The 26,276-nt window shown below is 43.7% G+C and overlaps 1 protein-coding gene across 2 annotated transcripts in view; it reads left to right on the top strand.

Annotated features, from left to right (window-relative positions):
- HPS5 (HPS5 biogenesis of lysosomal organelles complex 2 subunit 2) overlaps positions 1-9,313 on the top strand; it is a 51,490-nt gene extending 42,177 nt beyond the window's left edge. Inside the window, exons 23-24 of one of the 2 annotated variants that reach the window (XR_012076612.1) lie at positions 8,368-8,487; positions 8,695-9,313. The gene's annotated coding sequence lies outside the window, so the exon portion shown is untranslated. The remainder of the gene's footprint in view (positions 1-8,367; positions 8,488-8,694) is intronic. The other variant, XR_012076611.1, reaches the window with a different exon arrangement.
- Positions 9,314-26,276: the final 16,963 nt, after the last annotated feature.

Here is a 26,276-nt window from a genome sequence, read left to right as displayed (position 1 = left end):
CTATAGAGGCCAGTGGTTGTCACTTTTTTGATCTCTAGCTCGTAAGCACTCAAGGCTTGGTCTTCTTGGTATTTAGCCTACTTTGTAAGGTTAAATTCTGTGACCTTCTCCCTGGAGATTGACTCAGAGACTGAGGCGGAAAGCCCCATAAAAAGACCAGCAGGACCCCTAGGCAGGGCCGCTGCTCTCCTCTTAGCACCGTCCGGTTCCCTGGCCCAGAGGCTCTGGCTCACTTTTTGTTTCTAAAGCTGCTAACTTACATCCAGAATTGTATTGGTTCCCTGAGCTCACTTCTGATTGGTTATTATTCTCACTTCTGATCGATCCACTTCCCTAACTTCTGATTGGTCCATTTGTAGTACTTCATTTGCATGGAGCTCACTCCTGATTGGTCTGTTTCTACAAAGCTTGTTCCTGGTTGGTCAACTTCTGTTGTACTTTATTGGCATATGATGTTGCTAAGTGTAAAACTGGCAGCCTATAAAAGGCCTGTGTAAACCTACAGATGGGGTCCAGAGCTTGAAGTGTTAACTCCTCTGGGCCTGCTGGCATGGTGTAATAAACCTGAGTTCTCCAACTCTCCGAGTGCTGCTTGGTCTCTCACCCAGATCCAGGTTGCTGTCACAACTGAGCTGTAACACATTTTTCTGCAACAAGACCAAGCATGATTACGGCTTTTGATTACTGGAATAAAGTAGAAAACAGTGAGAATAATAGCTTTAGTTTGAACAATGGGCCTGGAACTGTGACTAGTAACCGGTCAGTCAAATCAGTTGACCGTTTTAAGGGCAAGCATAAGAATAAAAATTCTGTTAGCCTAAATGTGGCCATTTTATTAATTCTCCTTCAAGGCCAAAGAAACCAAGATGGTAGAGTTTGGAGCAGAGAAAGGTTTATGCAGGGCCAAATAAGGAGAAGAGGTGATTCATGCACAAAACCCTCCAACTCCCCAGTGGTTTTCAGGGAGAAGTTTTTATAGGCAAAATTTGGGGTAAGGGCTACAGGATGTGTGACTTTCTTCTGACTGGTTGGTGATGAGGTGACAGTGTGGTGTTCCACGAGTCTTGAGCTCAGCCTGAAGTTGCCATCTAGCTCGTGGGTGGGGGCCTTAGTTCTTTTGGAAGAACTCAAAGATAAGGTTTTGTATATTCCTTGAGGAGGAACCAGGATCCTTCTTTAAGTGCTGCACTGTTGTGTCTTGATTGCTTCTCCTTTGTTTCTGCATTCCCTCACTTCCCTGATTAGTAACTGTTTGAATCTGCCCTTTGGTATTCAGGAAAGTCTAGAAGGCTGAAGCCTTCATCCTGCAAATAAGAAAGAAGACACAGAAAGGCTTTGGTACCCAGAAGGGTCCCAGTGGGAACATGAAAAGTGAAATTAATAATTTCCTTGTGTGTATTAATTTGTCACTGCCAAAACTTTGTTATCATTCTTGCCTCTTCCCTCTTCTTCAAACCTTGCTTCCAGTTACTAGGTAAATCTGATGCAGGAAAAATGGATGTGGAGCATGAGGGCCATGTCCCAGGCTTCCGTTGAGCCCCTGGGACGTACCACACTAAGTGTGGCCCTTGGCTTTGTGCTGGAAAGAATTCAAGAGCAAGCCACAATTGAGTAAAGTAGATTTATTTAGAGACACATTAAAAGGCAAGAGAAAGGCCATGAAGTGTGGGGGTTGGGTGCTCAGATTAGAGTAAAATTAGGCACACACTCCATAGAATGTGGGCCATCTCTGGAAGAGGGAGAGGGAAAAGAGCAAGGTGCTCTCAGCTTTTTGGGCTGGGTAGCTTCATATGCTAATAAGTGGAAGGACCAGTCTAACTACCCTGGGGAAGGGGCTGGGGTTCACAGGAAGTTGGCCACTGGCACTCTTTGACCTTTTGTGGCTAGCCTTGGGACTGTCATGGTGCCTGTAGGCATGTTATTCACCATGCTAATATATTACAATGGATGTATAATGAAGCTCAAGGTCTGCTGTAAGTCAAATTTCCCACCATCTTGAGCCTCAAGGCCTACAGGGGGTTGAATCAACCCCCTGTAGGCCTTGGTGTTAATTGCTGTGCTATTCCTTGAATCTCTGTGCCGTGCCCCCTTCCTGTCTCAAACCCCTTAATTCTACATTAGTGGTGTTTTCCGTTAATCATTTATTTTTCCATTTTTTATTTCCACAAGCCCACACTTTCATTACTTCTTGCCTAGATAATTGCAACAGTCTTAAGGGAAGTTTCTTTACCTCTGTTAAAAAACAAAATTCAACAGAGTAAATTTGAAGATCTAATTGGCTTTATTCAGTAATTCATGAAGCAGGCAGCACCCCATCTAGCAACGGGAAGAGTGCTCCAAGGAGGTGTACCAAAAGGAAGGCTTTTATAGGAGGAACGATAGGACAAGGGAGTTATTAGCAAAAGAAAAGAAAGGCTTATTTTTAGGTCTGGACATCTACTTTGGGGGCCTAGGGGTACCATCAAGACTTTTATCATGCAGATTGCATCTTCTTCCTCTAGGAGAGGATGGAGAGGGCCTATGTGACAGATTATTTCTTTGATGCTGACCAGAAAATTCCACTGGTTAAGATTACATTTCTGGGGAAGGTTGAAGCTGCAATTAAGTCAAGCTTAGGCTTGGTATCATGGGCTTTAGCTCGAGTGACACCTTTTTGGGCCAGTGGCTTTCCTCTTTACCGCTTCTAAATATTGCCTTCCCCACCACCACCACCACCACGCAGTCTCAGCACATGAAGATGGAACTAACATTAGGTGTCACCCAGTCAGGTGATCACAAACTTGCCACACATCAGAATCACCGGAGGAGCTTGTTAAAAATATACATGCTAGTGGTTGCCAAGGGGGCCAGGATTGGGAAGGGACAGACTGGGATTTCAAAATTTTAGATACTGACAGGCATATGCAAAATAGATAAACAAGATTATACTGTGTAGCACAGGGAAATATATACAAAATCTTGTGGTAGCTCACAGCAAAAAAAAAAATATGTGACAATGAATATATATATGTTCATGTATAACTGAAAGATTGCGCTCTACACTGGAATTTGACAAAACATTGTAAAATGACTATAACTCAATAAAAAATGTTATATATATATACACATGCTAGGATCCTGCTGCAGGCCTGGAATTTGTAGCTCTAAGGACTAACTCAACCTTCTTCAAGTTGTCTCCTACCCCTGCATTGTTCCTAAATTTAGATGGAGAGTTATCCTAGCTTCTAGATAAACCTAGGCCCCGAGACAGAGTGATTGTCTGGGTCTCATGGGAAGTTAACTGGGGATCCATTGTCAGAATCCTGTCCTCTTGAGGCACAACTTTAATCAAGACGCTTCCCATTTAGAAATTTCAGTGGCTCCCTTTAGTTTTCAAAATGAAGCCCAAATCCTTGAGCTTGGTATTTATGGCTGATGAAACAAAATTATTTTAAGCCAGACAAGAAAAAAAGTTAACAAAATTTTCACTGCTGTTTGAGCTACTCTCCCCTCTCCTTTAGTGTACATTGTGACCTGCATTGTGCATTAACTAGATTCCCTTACAAAACACAGGAATGCTTTCTTGCCAAAGAGGAGGGGAAAAAAAAAAAAGAAGCAATTTCCTCCTAGTGCCAACAAAGTAACTCTTTCAGAGTTTACATTTCCTTCCTTAATCCTGTAAGTAGGGTTCCTTCCACTACTCCCCTTGTTTGACTATGTAAACTGTCAGTATGTCACTTGGATGTCTAACCCTTTGTCTCAAAACCTTGTATAACTGCTTTGATCTCTAATGGGTGGAATGGTCCTCAGAGCTTTCTGAAGGACTATCTCCTGGGTTGTAATCTTCAAGGTGGCTTGAGTTAAATTCTCTATTTCCTTCTTAGATTGGACTATTGATTCAAGTTTTTCATTGACAAGGCCCTCTGTGACTTCTTCCCAGACTCTTAGTCTCAGTTTCAGAGCCCAAGTTTGTGTCTCATCCTGGGCTCTCTGTTTCCTGAATATACTCCACACTTGCCCTCTGACTGTGCTCAACCCTGACTTGCCCTTTGTCCTAGTGCCCAGCTACTGAAATTCCCCGAGTTCTGTCCCTTCAGGTTCCTCATGTCAAGTTTTGTTTTTGAAATTGTAAAATGCAAATGACATAAAATCTACCATCTTAAACATTTTGTGGCACAACAAGGGACTGAACTCTCTCCTCGCGGCAGGAACAGTAACTTCAGAGTAAGGTCACGGCAAACCCCACCTTTTCCCACCCCTTCCCTTAAAAGACATTTGGATGCCATCAAACTTGCTGAATAACATTACAGGATTACAACCCAGCACTGCTGCGTGCAGAGGATGAATCTGGAGTTTCCAGTCAGCCCTGGTCTAGTGGATCAAATACAAACCACAGGAGAGGCCCGGAAAATTCCTGCTTGTACTTCTTCCCAGGGGGCTTCCGGAAAATACCTACTGGCCCCATCATGTCCTTAATGCAGAGAATGTTTTCCCAGATTGTGGTTTCCCCATCTTGCCCAAGTCATACATTATTTTAGATGGGCGACTCTCTGAATCAATCTGAATATGTAAGTTGATATATTCTCCCAGTGATTTAGGCATTATTTGTACCTGATATTAGTGGGCAAAGCCTGGGTTTAGTGTAAAAGCACTGATGTTGTGTCAGCGTTTCTAGTTCCCTGGGTAGGTAGCTTTTCCTGTTAGACTGCCTGTCTTCATGGCATGAGGCCTGTGCAGTCATGCAGAGCCCCGTAGTTAGCACGGCCCTGTGGTTGGTTTAATGCCCTGCTTTCACCATCTTGGAATTTTCTAATAATTTCTGAACAAGGTCCCCACATTTTATTTGGCACTGGTACCCAACGTTATGCAACTGGCCCTAGCTGCCATAGCAGATCTGAGGTGGAGCTTGAGATTTTGCATTTCTGACAGAATCCCAGCTGACAGACTCACAGCTTATTCTGTACTCAGTTTATTTAGGCTTAAATAAACTTTCTTTGGAGAAAGAGCTTTCTGTGAGGGCTGCCTGGGAACTTGACTCCAACTGGATCAAATACACGTCTAGACTCTCTAGTTCTGCTCCTCCAGTGCTACTGGGTGCTGATTGGAATGGTCTTTATTAATATTTTTTAACTGAGATATAATTAATGTACAATTTTATAGGTATATGACATAATGATTTAATACTTGTATATATTGTGAAATGATTACCACAATAAGTCTAGTTAACATTCATCACCGTACATAGTTACAAGGTTTTTTTCCTTGTAATAAGAACTGTTACATACTTACATGTGGACTCTAAAAAGTAAAACAAACTAGTGAATATAACAAAAAAAGAAACAAACTCAGATGTAGAAAACAAGTTCGTGGTTACCAGTGTGGAGAGGGAGGAACAAGATAGGGGTAGGGGATTCAGAGGTACAAACCACCCTGTATAAAACAAATAAGCTATGGGGATGCACAGGGAATATGGCCAATATTTTACAATAACTGTAAGTGGAGCATAACCTTAAGAAACTGGAATCACTATGTTTTACACCTGAAATTTGTATAATATTGTACATAAACTATACATCATTAAAAATAATTTTAAAAAAGAAAAGAAAAAATATATGAACCCCCATGTTAATTGCATTATTATTTACAACAGCCAAGATGTGGAAGGCACCTAAGTACCTAAATGTCCATTGATGGATGAAGGGGGAAATGTGGTATGGACATGTAAAATAGATACACCTTTTGTAAGAAATGTAATCTATTTCTCCTACCTTGAAAAAAATTTCCTTTTTACTCATGAGTTAAAAATTAAATTATTTCAATCATTCACTTGCTCAGTAAGTGTTTGTTAAGGTCCTATTAAGTGCCAGATACTTTGCTTAGTGCTTGATATTTAAAGTTAAATAAGACAGAAATCGTTACAAACTACAGTGGAAGACAGAAAACAAGAGAACAATCAAAAAAAAAACTCCAAAATAACAGAAAAAGTAAACCAAGAAATAATACAATCATACAATTAATTAATACAAAATAATACAATTTTCCTTTATCTCAATGGTTGTCTTCATCCACAGGTCATTTTCCCTGTTGTACAACCCTGAGGAAACAGGGCAGGTCTGCTCTGCCCGGCAGCCTCAGGCAGGAGGACAGCTCTGCTGTCAGCGCTGGAGGGGCTGAGGCAAGGCCACCTGGGCTGCAGAGGGGAAGGGTTTGGAGCTCTGGGATGGAGACTCCTGTGGTTAGAGAACAACTCCTCCAGCCTGGACCTTGCTTTCCTGGTCATTTGCTCAGGATGGTCCCTGCTGGGCCAGACAGCTGATGTGTCAGAAATTAAATCCTTGGGGTTTGTGTCTAAAGCCCTTGACCTTCAAAACTGACGGGCCAGCCCCACCGAGTCTCATGGGTGCCCTGAAGTCTTCACCACTCCGTGTGCCTATGCTGAACTTTCAGCTCCAGGTCACAGGAAGCCCTCTCAGCCTCTCAGCTCAGAGGAAGTGTATTAATAAGCTGGCTCCTGAGATGGGGGCAATGCTAGTAGAGGGGAATTTTTGATTCCCAAACCAGTCCTGGAGGTGCCTCATAGTTGGGGTGACAGTATTAGGTACAAGGAGCTGGTGTGTAAACCTTGAGAAACCTGTAATAGGATAGCGGGAGGTAACTTGTGTTACAGAAAATTGCAGCCCAACTGGGGAGTGCCTGGCTCCCAGTCAGAGCAAAGGTAGGGGAGAGCTGTTTGTTTGCTCTGTTTTCCTGGTAGGGAAGGGGTCACTGTCTGCCCTCCTGTCACTGTGAGTCAAAAATATCAGCAGGGTCCTCCCAGCAGAATATGCTGTAAATATATGAACAGAGCCCCCAACTCTCAAGGGACAACATCCTTTCTGCCTCACCCTAAGCAGAAACATTCTACAGAGAGATTTCTGGAGACTGTAGTTCAGGCCAGACAATTCGTCATAACTCCAAGCTATCTAAAGACAGAGCAGAGAGAAAGGTTGATTCTCTGCCTGAAGTTAAATGAAGTTTATTCTTTCTCCCTATTTTTTTTTGCTAGATTTTTTTGGACCAGACAGCAAGTACAACTCGTTTTGACTCTCAACTCCCTGCCTGTTTGGTCCACTGTTATCGTGTCATTATTTGCTAAAATAAATGAGATACAGAGTCTTAGATTCTCAAACTCTTGGTTTGAATAAGAAATCCAGTATTTGTGAGAAGAAAGATACACCGAGATTTTCTTTTACTTTACAAAGCTATCTTATATATATTTATAGCATTTGGGAACAAAAGATGTCGATGACATCCATGAGAACTTGATCAGGGCAACAAATCATTGGGTTAGACAACCCACTGGCTTTTTCTTTTTTTGACTTTAAATGTACAAGAAAGCAAATAATTTCTGAAGTCCCATTACAGTATCACTATTTAAAAAAAACAACCTCTTTCGAGAACCAATTTAAATTTAAATTAACAACAGAAACCATGTCTGTCTTATCACCTTTTGTACATACAGGGCTTATCATGCTATCTGGTAAATTAACAGGCACTTGTTTATTTCTTTATTCGTTCAAAAGTGCTTGCTGAACTGTTCCTACAGACCAGCACTCTTCCTCTGTATGTCTTTAGCCTCGTGGTGTTTATGTTGTAGTGATCAATCAATAAGTGTGTAACACAAATAGTGACATCTCTCATTATCTAAATCTAATCCGTTCTTGATAGTGTGTTGGGGAGCAGTTGTTTTTGGAGGTAGGTAAGTAACTGGTAGCACATTTTTGAATATCAAAATTTTAAAATTATTTTACAAGAGAAAAAGATAATAATCCCATTCTAGCCAATTTTCATAAATGTCATCAGGACCACTTGAACAATTGATCAATCTATCAAGGATATCTACACAACATAAAACAATTAAAACATCAATTGCCTAATTATTTAATAATTAATGAGCCCATTAGTGGGTGTCTTGTATGTAATCCACATAAATACTCTAGGAAGCTGGACACAAATTCTGTTTTTTTCCCATACGGCAACATATATGTACTGTAAATTTTAAAAGTTAAAAAATTTGTTGAAGATAATGAATGCAAATAATTTTTGTATAAGAAATATACAGGAAATTCGGTGTTAGAATAAGTGAAAAAAATACACATCTGAGATTCCTCCATGTCCAAATTCAAAGAGCTGGGTGACAGTCTTTTCTCCTTGGCACTGGAAATTCTGTATATAGATGGCTGTTAACAGTGGTCTGAAGCTACAGATGATACAATTACTAAAACACACACAGACGTGTGAAATGGGTGTCTGTATTGCCTTTACTTTCTATCACCCTGATAACGTGAGATTGTGTTTCCAGTTAAATTTCTGAATATTAATGTTTAATGTGTCTTTATCATTCACTAGTAACTGGCATCACTGTTGTCTGCATGCCTAAGCCTGAGGGTGGCCTTAGGTAGTGATATGGACACACATCACACAGATCACATACCAGAGAGACAGCAGAGCATCTGGGACAAAATGCAGGTAGGTCACTGGATTTAGTGGTGAGAGCTTGTGGAAGTTCTTTTTTTTTTAATTTAAAAATATTTTAAAAATTAAAAAAAAATTTTTTTTTTTTAGTGGAGGTACTGGGGTTTGAACCCAGAACCTCGTGCATGCTAAGCACATACTCTACCACTGAGTTATTATTCTCCCCCTTGGAAGTTCATTTCTAATTCCTTCTGTTTTCAGTGAATTAGGGAGCGAAATCATCAACTGAGAGGAGGATGGTGGAGGAGGAGGTGCTGGAAGCTCCAGGAGAGAAGTGAAGAAGTACCATCTAAGAGAATGGCAAAGCGAGTGAAGTGGGGACGTACAGTGGTGGGATCGCACAGCAGCGCAAGGTTAATGATCATCAACTGAATGTCAGACTAGTCTCTGAGGCTGTGTTTTTCTCTGACCACATTCAGTTGCCAAAATTCAGACTTAAAATAAGTGGGGAAATAGGATATCACCGCTCAATAAATACTTGTTGAATTGTTGAATGAATTAATACGTACAAAGGTCAAAGAGGATTCATTTAAAGGTGAGAGAGTTAACAAAGGGAGAATGACAGACAGTAAAAGAGAGGGCATAACATATACTCTGCGGTTCAGCGGTGCACAGGATCACTGGGGATGGGGTTGCTCAGAGTATTGTAGGAGCAGGGCTTTCTCTGATAAAGGAAGGAAAGGAGAGAGGATGAGAAAGGTACATTTTGAGATGGAGGAGGAGAACTAAGGGAAACCAGGAACACTTGTCCTTTGCCTGCCATAGGTGTCATCACTCTTTACCTGTTTGCATTTCTGACTTTGGCATCACAGTACACTACACCCAAGGTAGGAGCCTTGCCTGGCCTGTTGACAGACATACTGCTGAATCACTAACACCTAGCACAGCACCCCACCTAGAACAGGTTCTTTTTATTGAGTGAATGAAGGAGTAGACTGATAGAGGTAGTGGAGTTTGGAAGTTAAGGAGAATGGAAAGCTTTGAAACAGTGACATGCACTGCATAGTATTAGCCGTATGGAGATGAACATGGACGTTATTTATATGCAGTGATATCCCAGCCTACTTGGATTGGTTGAATTTATTGTCAAAAAATATATCCAGAAAAAAAAAACACTTATCACCACACCTACAGCGTCCTTCCTGTTTTTATGCACCGTTATCTGGATGAAGGTGTTGAGTCCCTAACTGGCTCCCATATTTCTACCCTTTCCCCCAACTTGTCTCTTCTCAGAGCAACCAGACTGTTAAAGCACAAGACAGATCATGTCACTGCTCAAAACCTTCCAGAGGATCTCAGTTTAACCCGTAGTTGAAGGTGAAGCCTTTGCAATGGCTTAAAAGACTCAGCTCTGTCTCACTCGCACCTCATGGCCTGCGTCTCTCTTCACTCATTTCGCCCCACCCACCACACTAGTCTCCCTGTTCTTCAAACCCTCTACACACAGCTCATCCCAGGCTTGGATAGTTATTCCTTTGATCTGGAACATCCTTTTCCCAGATATTTTCTTTTGGGTCTTTAGGAAGAGAAGGATCTTTGATTTCAGGATGTTGGAAGATTAAACGATATAATGTTTCTAAGAGTGTTGGCAGCAAATGTGTTGAAATGGGATTTGTGAGTGACATGAGGAAATTTTCCATGAAGGTTGGAGAGGAGTGGAGAGACCTATCAACAAATATGATAGAGATGCCTTGTCCCCAAGCATTACTAATCAGATTGTCTATTTCAGAAGCATCCCATGGACATTTTAAGAATGTAGAATCCTGAGGCTCTAACTCAGCAAGTTTGGAGTGGACTTCAGGAATGCCTGTGTTTGAAAATTTCCCTGTTTTGGAAACCACCTGTGCAGATCACACTGGTACGGCTGGAGAGAGAGCAGTGTAGAATTTGACAGGGACTTAGGAGAAGATGCTCCAAGGAATACTGGGGGAAAATTCAGTGGAAATGGCAGTGGAGAAAAAAAGAGGGTGGAGACCGCTCTTTCTTTCCCATTCTTATTGTTCAGGAATTGCAGGAGGTGTACCCCAAGGGAGAAGGCAACAATAAAGCGGAATCACCATAGGAAGGGCAAGTGTCAGCTCTCTCTAACAGGGGAGAGAGACAGGCAAAGATAAAGGGGGGATTACTCACCACACAGCCTTCTGACCCAAGGCTGAGTGGAAGTGCAGGCAGAGCGTAGAGGTCTGAGGCTGACCTGTAGAGAGATTCGTTTATGTGAAGTGGAAGCAGGGACAGGAGAACAGGTGAAGGAAACAGAAGTTTAGCGTGCTGTTCAGTGACAGCAGGCTGGGATCATCGACTGCTTTGGGCTGAGTGCGGGGTGCTATGCTGTGGAAGGTTGATACTTAAGAGCCAGTAGATACAACTCAATAAGAAAAAAACAAACAACCCAATCCAAAAATGGGCAGAAGACCTAAACAAGCAACTCTCCAAGGAAGACATACAAATGATCAAAAAGCACATGAAAAAATGCTCAATATCACTAATTATCAGAGAAATGCAAATCAAAACTACAATGATTTCCAGAAGGAAATCTGGGACAAGACAAGGGTGCCCACTATCACCACTCCTATTCAATATAGTCCTGGAAGTCCTAGCCACAGCAATCAGTCAAGAGAAAGAAATAAAAGGGATCCAAATTGGAAAAGAAGAGGTAAAAGTGTCATTATATGCTGATGACATGTTACTATATATAGAAAACCCTAAAAGGTCCACAAAAATGCTACTAGAGCTGATCGAAGAATTCAGCAAGGTAGGGGGTTACAAAATTAATGTTCAAAAATTAGTTGCCTTTCTTTACACTAATGATAAATCAACAGAAAAAGAAAGTAAAGAAACAATCCCCTTTAAAATAGCACCCAAAGTAATAAAATATCTGGGAATAAATCTAACCAAGGAGGCGAAAGAATTATACACAGAAAACTATAAACCATTGATGAAGGAAATTAAAGAAGACTTTAAAAAATGGAAAGATATTCCATGCTCTTGGATTGGAAGAATCAATATTGTTAAAATGGTCACGCTGCCCAAGGCAATCTACAGATTTAATGCAATCCTTATCCAATTACCCAGGACATATTTCACAGAACTAGAACAAATCATAATAAAATTTATATGGAACCATCAAAGACCTAGAATTGCTAAAGCATTACTGAAGAGAAAGAAAGAGGCTGGAGTAATAACTCTCCCAGACTTCAGACAATACTATAGAGCTACAGTCATCAAGACAGCATGGTATTGGTACCAAAACAGGCATATAGACCAATGGAACAGAATAGAGAGCCCAGAAATGAACCCACAAACTTTTGGTCAACTCATCTTTGACAAAGGAGGCAAGAATATGCAATGGAATAAAGACAGTCTCTTCAGCAAATGGTGTTGGGAAAACTGGACAGCAGCATGTAAAACAATGAAGCTAGAACACTCCCTTACACCATATACAAAAATCAACTCAAAATGGATTAAAGACTTAAACATAAGACAAGATACAATAAACCTCCTAGAGGAAAACATAGGCAAAACATTATCTGACATACATTTCAAAAATTTTCTCCTAGAAGAAATAAAAGCAAGAATAAACAAATGGGACCTAATGAAACTTACAAGCTTCTGCAGAGCAAAGGAAACCAGAAATAAAACAAGAAGAAAACCTACGGAATGGGAGAAAATTTTTGCTAGTGAAACCGACAAAGGCTTGATCTCCAAAATATAAGCAGCTCATACGACTCAATAAGAAAAAAATTAACAACCCAATCCAAAAATGGGCAGAAGACCTAAACAAGCAACTCTCCAAGGAAGACATACAAATGATCAAAAAGCACATGAAAAAATGTTCAATATCACTAATTATCAGAGAAATGCAAATCAAAACTACAATGAGGTATCACCTCACACCAGTCAGAATGGCCGTCATTCAAAAATCCACAAATGACAAATGCTGGAGAGGCTGTGGAGAAAGGGGAACCCTCCTACACTGCTGGTGGGAATGCAGTTTGGTGCAGCCACTATGGAAAACAGTGTGGAGATTCCTCAAAAGACTAGGAATAGACTTACCATATGACCCAGGAATCCCACTCCTGGGCTTGTACCCAGAAGGAAATCTACTTCAGGACGACACCTGCACCCCAATGTTCATAGCAGCACTATTTACAATAGCCAAAACATGGAAACAGCCTAAATGTCCATCAACAGATGACTGGATAAAGAAGATGTGGTATATTTATACAATGGAATTCTATTCAGCCATAAAAACCGACAACATAATGCCATTTGCAGCAACATGGATTATCCTGGAGAATGTCATTCTAAGTGAAGTAAGCCAGAAAGAGAAAGAAAAATACCATATGAGATCGCTCATATGTGGAATCTAAATCACAAAAACAAAAATAAACAAACAAACAAACAAAAACAAAGCATAAATACAGGACAGAAATAGACTCACAGAGAATACAGACTTGTGGTTACCAGTGGGGTGGAGGGTGGGAAGGGATAGACTGGGATTTTAAAATTGTAGAATAGATAAACAAGATTACACTGTATAGCACAGGGAAATATACACAAAATGTTATGATAACTCACAGAGAAAAAAATGACAATGAGTGTGTATATGTCCATGAATGACTGAAAAAGTGTGCTGAACACTGGAATTTGACCCAACATTGTAAAATGATTATAAATCAATAAAAAATGTTAAAAAAAGATACAGAAAAAAAAAAAAAGAGCCAGTAGAACTACCCCACCTCCCCGAAGTCCAAAAGGACTGTCAAATGAAGCAACAGGATGCCTTTCTGATCTCCTCCCAAAGAGGCTGAAGTCTAGAAGTTCTAGAGAGAATGGAGTGACAAAGGAGGAAGGTGGGAAAGAGAGGACAGTGAGGGTAGGCAAAGTATGCTCCCAACACTTGTTTACTATGAAAAATGTGTAAGTAAGAAGTTGGTTTTTCAAGGTGACATGCAGCGTTCAAACTTGGCATCACTAGACCCAACAGGCCAGGGCTTTCTACCTTTTGCAATCTCTAATTACTGGGAAGAGGAGCCAGGTTCTCTCCCGAGGGCAGGGGTGCTTTGTTTATCTATAAATTCATCTTTTATGCACTCCCAGCCAATGCATTCTTTCTCACACATCCGCCAGGTCTCCTAGGAGTGCCTCTCTTTTACTCATTAAGAAACAGTTCACCTCCAAATTCCTTTCTGATGGAGAAGCCTATAGCGAGTATAAATGGCTCATTCAAGGACCACAATCACGGATGCACACAGTGCCTTGGATGGTGTTCTTTCTACTCCAGCTCCTTGCCTCCATCATTTAACAAATTTTTTTTTCCGGGAACTTGTACACTCCTTAAAAATATGAGGGGTAGCTTACAGTAATTCCAGGTTGGATGATTTGGTTTGGGAGAATACCACTGGACACAGCAAACCTCAGTTTCTGGCAATAGAAACCTGGACGTTGCCCCATTCCATTTTTCCGTGCTTATCTGACAGAAAGTCTCAGTATAAAATGCAAGAATACCTTCCCAGTAGAGATTGTGACACTGAGTTCCCATGACAGGTCCTAAAACCCAGCCACCTGGGCTTGGAAGCAGCACGGCTGAGAAGTTCAGAGCCAAGCACTGGATTCTGGCAGACCTAATATGGCTTCTGCTCTGCTGTGTACTCATGTTGTGGAAGAGCATTTAGTGACCCCGAGAAGCATAGATAGTGTCTTCAGGGAAAAAGAGAGCAATAAAATATGATCCATCTTTGTCCAAATACTTTCTCTCATCGTGAAACATAACCTAGGAAGTTGTACGTCAAACGATATTCATGTTTCTAGGGAGTGGGTTCTTATTCTTGGTTTTTAGAATATCCTACAATGACATGTTCACTCATTTATTCATTCCTCAGCTATTCACTGAGCGCCTTCAATGCAACAGCCGCTACACTAGATGTTGAGTATTAACTGGGGAGTGAGGGGGCAAGAAATCGCCAGATCTTGGCTATGCCTTCATGAAAATGAAACTTGTAACTGGGAGAAAAATGATTATACACGCTTAGAGAGAAAGCTCATACTTACTTTATGATAAAATCAGTAAGATTCCAATAAATAAAAGGGAGAGACCATGTTCAAAAAGTATAGTGAAAGAAAGCATGACTGGGATATTGTGCTGTACACCAGAGACAGACACATTGTAAAAGCTGATTTCCATAATAAAAATATTTTTTTAGCATGTATCTGTGTCAACATTAAACTGTAATCTGTGAGGAATGCTATTTTAAAAAAAGGATAGTGAAAGAAAAGAGAAAGCAAGGTGTCACAGATCTCCATAAGATTGTTTTCTTCCCCCAAAGAACAGCAATCACCAGGTATTAATGTCACCACTCATTCCCATCCTGTCCTCCTTAAAATGAAGACAATCGGAACTGGCTCACCTGTCACAGGTCTCCTGCCCCATTACTCCCTCCATCAAGCAGACTATCCATTCCTGCAGTCGGGAGGCCCAGGGAAATGATGTTCCTCTTGTTTCTTCTGCTTCACAAGTTCATCATTAGATATGTGAAAGGACCAACTGTTTCATTAAGGATATAGACTCCTAAGTCTATTTGGTGTGAGTCCCTTCTTACAAAGCCCATACCCTCTCAAAAAGAGAGAACACTTTCTTTGTAGCTTGGAGTTTCTGATCTGCATACTCCAGGCACCAGGAAACCCCTGTACTCCAACCTGCCTGGGCTTCATTCCACAGTTCTTCCCCCAAAGGCGACTGGCCAAGGCTTACTGCTCCTCTAAAACCTCCTGGACTCTACCTGATGGGATGGATCAAGATAAAGGATGTGCTGGGGAGCGTGGTGGGGTTTTGTCACCAGCCCACTGTCAGCAACAGAAAGTCTACTCTAAGAGTCTGCAACTCGTGTTGTCAATGGACAAAAAGCGCCGCACTGAGTTTTAAAAATTTTTCTTTCCTTTTAAACACTTGCAAAATGGAGTACTGAATTATAGACAACTCAAAACCTCAAATCTCTCTTGGAATTGTGTAATATTGGTGGAACTAAGAACTCATTTGGGGAAGGGAAAGTTTTAAAGTCCCAATAATTCTTCTTAAGCTTTGTTTAAGTTTTAGGTGATTAATAATAAATACACCTTGTGAATCACTATTAAGCCTTCTGTACTAGTCTCTTTAGATATCTAGATTGTTACGTATATTTTTCAATTTTACAAAATAGAAAGGATTTCAGTCTAGATGGACAATAAAATGTTACTCAAAGAGAAACTCCTTTTCCTTTGATGTTCATTAACAGGAAAATCCAACATGGGAAATTTACCACTTATGACTGAGCAAAGTCCAACTTTAAGATTTACCGGAAAGTCTGTCTCAATCTGATTAGTTAGTAAACAAGGAGTGCTTGTTTAGCGCTCTGTGTTCTAAACATCCGGGAACTTCCTGGTTTCTCTTACATGATTTACAACACAATGGTTCAATAAACAAACAGGTATGTTTAGGTCCAAGTGATTGTCTTCCAATTTTCCTTGAATTAAATTGATTCTCTGCTTAAGTGGAGACTCATATCTCATTAGTCACATTGTCTCTTTCTATATTCCCAGTAGTGTGTCCTCTGGTCAGAATATGAAAAAGAATGTGTATATATATGTATAAATGAATCACTATGCTGTATACAATACTGTAAAACTAATACAATATTGTACATCAGCTATAATTTAAAAAACACAGATGCAGAATGGAAAGACATGATGAATACAGAGGCATCCCTGCAATGGTCTGAGCCTCCTGCAGTTGTCAGATGAGCCAGGCTGAATGAGGCTCTTGCCAGTGGATGTTGGATCCTTGTCTGGCTTGCTTTATCTTGCTGTATATCCCTGTAACCGCTACTCTGCTAAATGTCTCCAGTCCCAATCCACACCCAGCAATCCACTCTTCCTCCCTCAGCAGGGTGGTCAGGAACCTCCCACAGCAGGTCCCACTATGTTCTAGAGCTCTTGTCAGTGAAGTGCAAGCGCCTTCTCTTTCTCGGCTTTTACACATTTTCCCCCAGCCTGCCATCCTCCAGTTACCCTCCAGAAGGTGCACTCTCTACATCCTCCATTACCTGTCTACATCCGTCCTGGGGACCTTCCATTCCTACGCCTCCAGTGTGTCCCATCCACCATTCACATTCTTATTTTCCTGGCCTGCGCCACACCTCGAGTCACAGTCCTGTCACCTAGGGGCCTTAAAGCACTGGCTGCACTGATTGTGCTGCTGAGACGAGGATGAGGTCGGATGCTCACTGGGTCTTCACCCTGTCTGCCACACCTCTCATGACCTGACCCCCGTGCAGTCCAACGTCATCTCACCATTTTCACATTCCCTGTAGGATGGTGGGGGCAGGGCTGGGGTGCATACACATACTTCTCCACGCGCCCCCATTGTTCGATGTGAAATTGTTTCATCCACGCCTGGGGTAAGAGGATCTTCAAAGCTGTGTGGCTCTAATTCTCTGGTGCCTATTTTGAACATAACTCTAAGTTCTCTGGACCCCTGGGGATGCCCTCTGGCCCAAAGACAGTGACAGCAGTCCCATTAGTCGCTCCACTTGTGGTAACTCCCAAGCTCACGCATCTCAGAGACCAGTGCATGTTCCCTCTTAGCTCTTACTTTTCTTAAAAATTGACTTAATTGTTCATGGACCTTTATTCACCCATAAAGAATAAACTTGTAGCTTTCCTAAAAAAAATACCACTGGGAATTTTTTTATTAGCATTGCACTGAATTTACAAAATAATCAGAGAATTGATATCTTTGCTAAGTTCAACATCCTCTCCATGAACATGACATACATCCTGACTTTTTATTCTGTAACAAACTTTTGCATTTTCTCTATAAGTATTTGCGATATTTTAAGGTTGTTTCCTAGACAGTTAATGTTTTTGGTACTATTTTGTATTGCATTTTTTAACTGTTAAAAATTGTAGTAGAGGAACACTACTGATTCTGAAATTTTTTATTTTAAATAAGGTAATCTCACTAAATTCTCTAAAGAGTTCTATTAGTTTGCCATTTGATTCTGATGGGTTTTCTTCGTGAAAGGTTGTATCACCTTGAGATAATGATAGTTTCATTTCTTCTCTTCCACTTCTCATCCTCCTCATGTGTCTTGTCTTACCATTGGCCAGGTCCTCCAGAAGGACGGAAAACTGAGGTGGTAAGAATAGGACATGCATGTTTCATTCTTGGTCTTCTTGAGAATGCACCTAAAGTTGCTTCATTACATGTGATGATTGCTGTGGAGCAAAAATTCTCCAACTTTTTGGTCTCAGAGTCTCATTACACTTCTAAAAGTTATTCAGGACCCCAAAGAACTTTTGTTTATGGAGACGCTCAATATTTACCTTATTGGAGAGGAAAAATTTATTTATTCTTTAAAAAATACTCATAAATCCACTCATGTTAACCTAAATAGTATATTTTAATGGAAACTACCTTTTTCCAGAACAAAGAAATTAATATAAATAGTAGTTTCACACTTGTGAAAAAATTTTAATGTCTGGCTTAATAGAAAATAGATGGATTCTTATGTCTGATCATTCAATCGATCACAAGATATTATTTAGGTTGAAGTAAATGAAAACAACTCGACCTCACACAGATATATAGGAAGAAAAGAGGAGAGTATTTTAATAGCATTTGTAGATAATTTAGGCCATTCTTTGATATGACACCCAAACTTGACAAGTGGTAGTTTCTTAAATGTCAGGTGCAGTGTAGAAATCTAAAACCACACTGATGATCTTTTCACACCCAGCATACTCATGAAAACATGAGAGTGAAAAAGGAGAAGCATGTCCTAGCACTACTGTAAGAATAGTTTTGACCTTACAGAGTTTCCAAAAGGGTCTTCCTAGAACCCACCATGAGATTGCTGCCATAGATTACTGATACTTCACCGTTATCAAGTGTCAAAGGCTTTTTTCTTATTTTATTATACCATAAAGAAAATAGTTAATAGGTGTTGGGTGGTATGAAATGCATGATTGAGAGGCTGAGAGGGCTTCCTGTGTCCTGGAGCTGAAAGTTCAGCATAGGCACACGGAGTGGTGAAGACTTCAGGGCACCCATGAGACTCGGTGGGGCTGGCCTGTCAGTTTTGATGGTCAAGGGTTTTAGACACAAACCCCAAGGATTTAATTTCTGACACATCAGCTGTCTGGCCCAGCAGGGACCATCCTGAGCAAATGACCAGGAAAGCAAGGTCCAGGCTGGAGGAGTTGTCCTCTAACCACAGGGGTCTCCATCCCAGAGCTCCAAACCCTTCCCCTCTGCAGCCCAGGTGGCCCTGCCTCAGCCCCTGCAGCCCTGACAGCAGAGCTGTCCTCCTGCCTGAGGCTGCCGGGCAGAGCAGACCTGCCCTGTTTCCTCAGGGTTGTGCAACAGGGAAAGTGACCTGTGGATGAAGACAACCATTGGGGGTCCAGTAAGTTATGCTTCCCAGTTTGTCGGAGAACTGACCTGCAGGGACCTTTTCCCCAGGCACCAGGCCAGCTTTTCTGCTCACCCCTCAACCCAGCAGGGAGGACTCAGCATAAATACCAGCCACCTCTCCCCAGCAGGCAGGGATCAGCAGCTCTGCTCCACCGGCAATCAGGTGGGAGATGACTCCAAGGAGACATTTCTTTACAAATACTTACTTTAAAAAGGAATTCTTCTGTTCTGTACTTGTCCTGTGTGAGGTCAGCGCTGGCTGAGTGGCACATGGGAAATGCATTTGGATTAATTATAGGCCGCTTTAGGGAGGGACAACGTGGTCCCAACTGCCCTCTTCCTCCACAGATGCTACCTTGGAGCTCTCTTGGACGGTCCTGGATTCAGGGCTGGTGGATTCAGAACTGAGGGCTTGAGGCTCTGAGTGAGGTCCTATTGCAATGTTTCCTAGATGGACCACTCAGAGTCTAATGAGAACTGATGGAAATGAACAACCAGGCTCTCCTGACACACAGATCCCACCGGGGGTGTGCAAGTCTTGTCCGTGTATGCTGACCCTGTGCTTTCAGTTCAGCACAGTGAAGCTTTTCACAGGCCTCATCGTCTGCTCCTTGGTGCTGGGAGTCCACAGCTGATTGTTTTCCTTCCTTGAGGATGCTTTTGAAGGTAAGGTCGATGGAGGTGGGATGGCTCCCCTGGGCCTCAGGGATTCATCCTGAGCCCCCTTAAGGGTTGGAGCCACTGTCCTAGGTGGTATTGTCCTTTATGGTAGAGTGTGCCAGGTGTTTGGGGAGCCTTTTTCAAGGAGATTGAAAGCCACAGGATTTATGCCAGTTACTGGAGAAAGAACACTCATCCATCCCAGCTGAAATGTAAGTTTGAATGGAAGACACAAAGTCTTGAAATGTTACAAAATTCCCCTCAGACCAAACTGCATGAAGCAGAAAGACAGCTGGCCGTCTCCTCCTCCTCCCCTCTCCTCTGCATGCCTCCCTCCTTCCTCCTCCCTTCATCCCCCTGCCTCTCTTCCTTCCTTCCATTTCCTAATTGGATAATTCAGAGAGACCTTCCACTTAGCTCCTGCTCATGCTTCCTGTACTCAGTGATGCTGTCCCTGGTTTAGTCTGTTTCTTACCTTTTTCTAGCTTTTTAACAGACACAAAAATGTGTGTAGGGGGAACTTAGTAACATAAATCGAGGCTCCACTAGGAACTCAGCACTTCCATGCAATTTAGGGTGACCAGGTCTCCTGGTTTGCCCAGGTCTGAGGTTTGGTCACCTGGTTACTTGCAGAATACCTCTGTGAGGAAGGCATCTTTCCCTACCTGGAGGGGAGAAAACCGAGACTGACAGCAGCTGAGTCCATTGCCAAGGTACTACCTGCCAGGCAGCAGGTGGCAGGGCAGAGGTTTGAAGCCAGCTGTGCACGAGGCCAAAGCTTTTCCCAGGCGCACTTGTCCCTGTACCACTTCCTAAAGCCTGGTGCTTATCAGTCTCAGCTGCATGTTGGAGTTCCCTGGGAGCAATAAACACTACTGACGCCTGAGCCCCTCCCAACCCCTAGAGAATCTGAGGTAATTGGCCTGCAGTGTGGGGTCTTGTCAGACTTCCAGGGTCTCCCCTGCTGATTGCAAAGAGCAGTCAAGGCTGAGAAAGTGAACCCCTGCTCTCGGACTTGCTTCTTCAAGCAACCCTTATCGTCAGTACAGTCAGACTAGAAAGTTCTCTGGATGCCACTCATGCACCATAGGATCAGGGGACTCAGGTCACAGCTAGCACATTCACGCTGCAGGAATACACGTCTTAGGCATCAGGGCAGACGTGCTAAGTCTGCGCCTTTCTCAGAATCTGTCTTCCATGTCACCACCTCACTTCCCTAGCCCCTGGATCTTTTATGTGCAGCTTCCTCCTATAACAGTGGTTCTGGACCCAAAGCAAGTTTGTGTCCTGGGGACACTGGGCAGTGTTCGGAAAGAGTTTTGGTTGTCACACTGGGGAATATGGTGCCACATCTAGTGGGTCAAGGTCAGGGATGCTGCTAAACAGTTACAATATTTGGAACAGCCCTGAACAACAAGGAATTACCTGGCCTCGAATTTCGATGGTGCCAAGTCAAGAAACCCTGTCCTGTAATGGTACCTTCCTTTTCCCATTCAAACATGTCACATAGAGCCCTCAGTGAGTTGGAGCTCAGAGCCAGCATCACAGGGTTCAGACAATCAGGTCCCGCACAGCTGTGCCTCCCCCACAGAGACTCTGATTGGAGTTACCTGGAGAGGGCAACTGGTGTAAGGAATGCTCTTCTCAATCTATGGCATCCATGGTGCTATGACCACAGGCTGAAATTGAGTCAGTGGTAGATTTTTCATTCCTTGATTCTTCTCTAATTTGTATCACATTTTTCTGGTCCTTTGACTTCCTTTTTCATGTGCTTTCTTTCCAGGGGGCTAAAGACTTCTTGAGAACCTACTCTGTGTTGGTAGAAACTGGTGTAAAAATGTCAAGCAAGTGATTCCGGGGGAACCGTAACACTGCCAAAAGGAGACCTAGGGATGTCTGGGCTGCTGAAGTGATCAGGTACCAGGGGCCCTGGGGAGGCAGGGACAGGTGAGCAGAGCTTGGCTGCCTTGGACAGCCAGGAGGGGCCAAGTCCTGGAGAACTGTCCTCCTCTTGTCCACCATCCCCTCTGTGCCCAGTGTGGGGTCTGAGTGGCTGAAGGACAGGGTAAGGGAGGTGGCACAGGTGACTCCCAGCCCTCTCCATATGGTGCTGGTCACCCTGCACCCTGGCCGGTCACCAGGGCTGAGCTGTGCTATGCCTGAACAGCCTCAGGGTTTCAGCCCCTGTTTCCTTGGCTCCTCAGGGGCATGAATTCCTTGGAGAGAGGAGCGATGGGGCAGGTGGGGCTGTTGCTCATCAGCCCTGGATTCATCTCCTCCCTGCCCTCCTCTTTTCCAGTGATGCCTGAGAGAATGTTCAGAGGGTCACAGACCTTTTTCAGCATGGAGACAGTGGCCATGGAGCGGAGGACTTGAGGGCTGACCAGGCTGCCAGTGAATGGGGCTGGAGCAGCAAAGACCCCAATCACTTCCGACCTGCCGGCCTGCCTGACAAGTACTGAGCTGCCTCTCCCTCTGCTCAGGAGACGGGGCTCTGAGCCTCGTGAGAGCAGGGACACCGAGTTAGTGAGTCTCTGTCCACAGAAGCAGCATCTAATAAATGCTTAAGAGATTGAATGTTGAAAACTGTGTATTATTCTTTTGTATAAGAACAGCCTGTTTGTTACCAAGGGGTGATGCTTGAACACTCAAGTCAAGGCTGAGTGTGCACCTATGTGATTCATGTCTGGGAGCCACACATTGGTCCCGAAAACAGGGACACAGTGTCACTGAGCTTTGAGTCCCTAGGAACTGAGACAGGGCATCCTAAGGTATCCATAATTTTTTGTTGAACTGAATTTTTTTTGCTGTAAACTGCAATCTCTGAGAGATTCTCTGGGAAGAATCACCAGCTGGAGCCATATGGAAGATGAGCCTGTGATCGGAGGGTCCCAGGAACCCCCAGGTGACCTGTACCCATGCCCTGGCCTCCCAGGACCCTAATGAGCCCCTCTAGTCTCAGGGCCCAAGTTTCTCCTCCGGAGTAAGCCTGCGCTGGCACGGCATTGGCCATCACGCTGGCTCCCCAGGGGCTGCAGGCATGGCTTTGGCACAAGCCCTGGACAGCCCCACCCACACTTCTTCCTCTGGTCAGGTTGAGGCCTCCTCAGGTATTTTGTTGCTGTTTCAGACCTCTCTGGGCCTGACTCCCCAGTCAGTTGCATCCCGCCCTCTCTGCCTCCAGGCCTTGTTCACAGGGACCTCTTTCCAAATCAAGAAGGTACGTTGCTTCAGGAGTTCTAATCCCCGGATGCCTGTCCTGGGAAACACCATCTTGACTCCAGGTATTTCTCATCCACACCAGAGCCGACCCCCCGCTCAGTTGTTCACCTGAGAAACAGTTCCTGTATTAGTTTCCCTTTATTCTCACCACTTGTAGTTCAGGCAAAATACTACTTTGAGTTCTACAGAGGAAGTCACATACATAGACAGACACTTAGGACACACTTTAATAAAAGCTTCCAGAGAAGCACACACTGATGAGGGTCCCAACTCTGCTGGGGTGGGGGCGGCTAGGGAGCAGTCATTACGGTAATGGCCGTTTTCTTTCATTGCAAATGTTCTACACTGTACAGGCTTTATTGGGTTGGCCACGGAGAAAGTCTTTGCAGTTCTGAGGTGGAGAATCTGAGGTTGAGAGGTAAAGGCTTAAACCTTGTTCCGGGTCACACACGCAGCAGGTGCCCAGCCAGGATTGCAGGCTGGTGTGTCTGATCCAGTGCAGCAGAGTGAAGTGCTGACAAGGCAACGGGTGCAGAGCTGGGGACCCTCTGTCCCGGATCTCCACACCAGGTGTAAGTGGCCAGGAAGCTCTGACTCGGGAGATGCTGGGCCAGTTAAAGACGCACCACAGCTAGTCCCTCATCGTACGAGCATCACCTCACGGAGTCCAGACACTCAGTGCCCGCTTCCCCAGTAAATTACCACATTGAAAACCCAGACTCAATCCATGTTTCTCTTCACTCTTGCACGTTTTTCTCTTCCTCTTCGGAGTCAAACTTGTTGAAAGTCTGCCCATCTGCACTTCCGATTCCTCACTTCTGACTCACACTGGAACCCACACGAGTCAGACCTCTATCCTCACCACTCCACCAAATTAGCTCTGGCCACCATCGACCTCCATGTTACCAGATCAACCGACACGTTTCTCTACTTGTATCAGGAGACCCCTGAGCCACACTCAGCACAGGTGCTCTCTCTCTCTTCTGGAAGGTTCTCTCTTGGCTTCATACTAGCACACTCTCCTTTTGTTTCCTTTCAATTTTCCTTTATCTCCTTAGCCGAGTCATCTCTCCAAACTCTAAGTGACCTTCAGACTTGATTTTGCGCTCTCACTTTCTATTTCTCTATATTTTTGCCAAAGTGCAGCAAATAGTATCTATGTGCTGATGGCTCTGAAAATTATATCTCCACCTCGGAACCTGGAGTTGTGCCTTTGATGGAGGGACACAAACTGTTTGTGGAGACCCTGCTCTGAGGGAGCTGTGAGAATGAGTCACAAAACTTCCCCTCCTCCGTCTCTCCAGCTCCTGGCAGAGCTCCAGCCAGGCCCAGTGCAAAGGGCTCAAATGATGTGGTCTGGGCAGGCCCACCTCCAGGGCAGAAATCAGGATGGAGTGTGGTGCTGGTGGGGCAAGTGGGAGACACTCACACAACTGCAGGGGTTGATTCCATAATTGGAGGGTTCAGGGTAAGTAACTCGTGTCCAGGACTCTCTGGTGGAGTGTGACAGTGATGTGAGGACCACCAGCTAGTCTCCCCTCCCAGGGCTCAAAGTTCAGTATTGTCAAAAGTTCCTGAAGTTTCAGTGGAATCAGAGGGCAAATGGGAAGGCATGGAAAAAATTGGCTGCTGGCTGCTCAGAGTTGCAACTAAGGCTAGCTCTTATTTTATACGGATTCAAAACAATCTAGTTCTATAAATGTATGTATTATCTTAATATACTCAGTTTATAGAGGGTTCTCAACTTAAGGGGGCTTTTAAACTGCCAGTGGCTTTATTTTCCCAGACTCTGTTTGCACTGTGATGTTTCAAACTCTCTTCTTTATCCTCAGCATTTGGGTCATTTTCATTATGCAACATCACTGCAGCACTGATTCAAGCTCCAGTATCCTATTTGCTTTAAAGCTTTTCTCCCAGCCCTGTTGTTGGTTAGATTATAGCTGAGGGCACTTGGAGGGGTGAGGATATGGCCAATTCTTTCACTATTCTGCCTGTTCTAGCAACTTGGAGGAGGACAGGTTGTTCCAGGTCTGAGGGGCCTTCCCATGACACATCCCAGATCCAGCCTTGGGAGCAGGGGAGATACGTAAAGAAGGGAGGGGCCATTTTGACATCACTCTGGTTGGATGTGCTTCTGGCTGATGCTGACATTCTCAGCCAATGTGATGGTCTCCCAAAGGTGGTGGTACCACTGATGTGAAGTTCAGCTTCACACCAGCCCCCCTCATGCACAGAGAACTCCCCAGAGAGGAGCAGATGTACCCATGATTGGTCCTGTCAGTAGTCTCAGTTCCAAGTTCCCTCCTTAGGTGAGGTACCACCTCACCTGGCCCAGTACTGCCTTTACTGTAACCTCAGTGGTCTTTCCACTTGACCCCAGGATTAACTGAGGGCCTCATCTCTTCCTGCCCAGGGCTATGGAGGTGACAGTGGGAAAGAGCTCACTCCCATTTTCTCCCTAGCCACACTCCACCACTGCCTCTTCAAACTGCTGGTATATATGCTCCATCCTTTAGAAATACCCGGAGGAGAAGGAAGCACCAGAACATTCACTGCGTCCTACACATGTCAACTGTCTCAAGAACTCAGAACTCCCTCAGGCACGTTCCCATCTGCTGTGTTAGGGTCACTAGAACGAGCTGGTAGGGTCTCCAGCTCAGCATGCACCCAGCTGAGAACTGAAAAGGCTTTTGTTTTCTCCTTGGCACTCTGAACCTATTTGAGGAATTCACCTATCTCCACAAATCCTGTACTCCCCCTGAGACTGACAACTATGCCGCCTCCCTCGCCTCAGGTGTCTTCTCTGTGGACTGGAGGTGGGATGGGATGAGGTGGTTGATTGTGAAGCCCGGCACTGTTATCTCTTTGTCAGCCTTGGGATCTTCGGAGACCTGGCTCTGCTTCCGAGATGCTCTCTCTAGAATCTGGGATACTTGGAACCACCTCATCCTCAGTCGTAGGTGATAGGAAAAAGCATCACTCAGCAGCCTGCTTTTCACACTTGGTGCAAAGAGACCTCTTTCAAAATTCTCTAGTTTCCCAGGTTTCACTTTTGGAAATCTGTAATTCTGAGAATGAAAATCCAGGTCCTCTCTGAGTACAGCGTGCTTGGTTTACACACATGTTTATTATCTATGGAGCCTGTCAAACCACACTGTTTATAACGTGTTTGCAAAATCTCCAATCAATGACCCATTCATACATCTCCTGTAAGAGTTGGGCAACCAGCAAGAACTCAGGCTGGGATAGCATGTCTTGTTTCTGAACTTTCCGACTTGGGAGGGAGCCACAGAGCACTAAGATCTTCCTTTACGCTCTGCAGGGAGGACTGAGGACTGTCCAAAACAGTACAATGCAGAGCCTTTAAAAGCCTCAATTCACCCTTCTGGTAAAGATGCTTGGAAAGCGCATTCATCTTTCCATTCACTCTTCAACACCGATTCACGATCCC

Source organism: Vicugna pacos, chromosome 10 (assembly GCF_048564905.1).
Source record: "Vicugna pacos chromosome 10, VicPac4, whole genome shotgun sequence".
Classification (NCBI taxonomy): Eukaryota; Metazoa; Chordata; class Mammalia; order Artiodactyla; family Camelidae; genus Vicugna; species Vicugna pacos.
Note: the sequence above shows the minus strand (reverse complement) of the source record. Positions and strands in the feature narration are given on the sequence as shown.